This window comes from Molossus molossus, unplaced genomic scaffold, assembly GCF_014108415.1.
Source record: "Molossus molossus isolate mMolMol1 unplaced genomic scaffold, mMolMol1.p scaffold_m16_p_4, whole genome shotgun sequence".
Classification (NCBI taxonomy): Eukaryota; Metazoa; Chordata; class Mammalia; order Chiroptera; family Molossidae; genus Molossus; species Molossus molossus.
Genome location: NW_023425377.1, coordinates 101,446,203 through 101,447,772, shown reverse-complemented (window position 1 = coordinate 101,447,772; position 1,570 = coordinate 101,446,203). Strand labels below are relative to the sequence as shown.

Genomic DNA, 1,570 nt, shown 5'->3' with positions numbered 1-1,570 from the left:
GTTCTTTTCCCTCAAAAGATGAGCAGTGGTTTTGGTTTTTGCCTTGAACGTCCTTCACTGCTGGGTAGACTTGGTGTGGGAGGTGCAGGGCCTTGTGGTGTGAGCTGGGCTCTGGCGGACACTGGTTCTGTTCCTCCCTCTCAGGCAGCACAGCACTCCTCCTCATCCTGTGCACCCAGCATTCCTTCCCGGAGCCCAGCAGGCTGTACCCCGACCTCATCCTGGCCCTGCTGGCCCTGGAACGGCTCTGCTCCCTGACGTGTCTGCTCATCTACACAGGTGAGGAATACAAGCAGGCTGCTCTCACCAAGACCCGCTTGCAGCCAGCCCCTTATCTTGGCAACAGGGAAGTTCTCCAAGATTTTACATGTAGCCCGGAACCCGCTGAGCACCGAGATCTCTCGTTGACATGCAGACTTCTCTCATTTCAAACCAGTAGGAAGATAGCAGAGAGTCTCCTTTCTAAATTTGTGTCATCCACGAGTATTTTGTCAACTAAAGTGAGGCCTTTCCATTAGAAAACAAAACAAAACAAGACAAAACTAAAGTCCACAAATGGCCCTGGCTGGTTTGGCTTAGCGGTAGAGTGTTGACTTGCCGGTTCGATTCCAGGCAAGGACTTTAGCACAAAGCCTGCCTGCTGGGTTATTTATGAAAAAAAAAACAAATTTTTTTTATCCTCACCCAAGGACATTTTTGCATTAATCATCAGATAGAGCGGGAAGGAGGAATAGAGAGAAACATCGATGTGAGAGAGACACATCGACTTGTTGCCACAGGACCCCATCGAGGTCCGGAGACAAATGCACAACCAAGGTATGTGCTCTTAGCGGGAACCGAACCAGGGACTCTGTGGTCCGCGAGCCAACGCTCTAACCGCTTGGCCAAACCAGCCAGGGCTTTATGAAAGATCCTGACAGAAAGTTAACACTGAGGGTATGCTTTTATAAGGATATTCTTGAGACATAAATTATATTCTTTTTTCTGATACATAGAAATCTAAAGTGATTAAGTTGTTATATTAAGACTGACTCTGGGAGGTTTATTTTTCTATTGTATGTACTTTGTATAAACTTTAAATTTATATAAGATTAAAAAAAGAGTTAACAGTGTGAGGACAAATGGTGTTGTAGCTGAAAACATTTTTGTGTTCATGTGAATCCAGTATAATGTATAGTTGAATCCTGTAGTAAATAATAATGTGGATAGGTAGTATTCTTCAGCTAACCTGCTTAAAGATACATCACTAAAATGAAAGATATTGTTATTGGTAAATACTGGTAGATTACAGGCCAAATAATTGAAAAACAAAACAAAAAGGTTATTACAAAATAAAGCATGAATACCATTCATATGAACTGTAAAAGAAAATACCAATATTCCTAAGTATGTACCAGTAACTAAAAAGTAAAGCCCATCATAAAATGAGATACCATGATCATGAGGTGTGTTCCCGGGGCGAGGCTTATCCATCGCACTCCGATGTGCTCACCCCTGAGATTCCCCAAACATAGAAAACCCAGTTGCATAATTTGTGGTAGTGGGAAAGGGGTTCATGCTCTCCCCCGGG

The 1,570-nt window shown here is 43.4% G+C and overlaps 1 non-coding gene across 1 annotated transcript; it reads left to right on the top strand.

The window, feature by feature from the left end:
• Positions 1-1,410: 1,410 nt before the first annotated feature.
• Positions 1,411-1,570, top strand: LOC118616731. Its single transcript, XR_004956698.1, has one exon. It is a non-coding gene; the product is annotated as a U1 spliceosomal RNA (small nuclear RNA).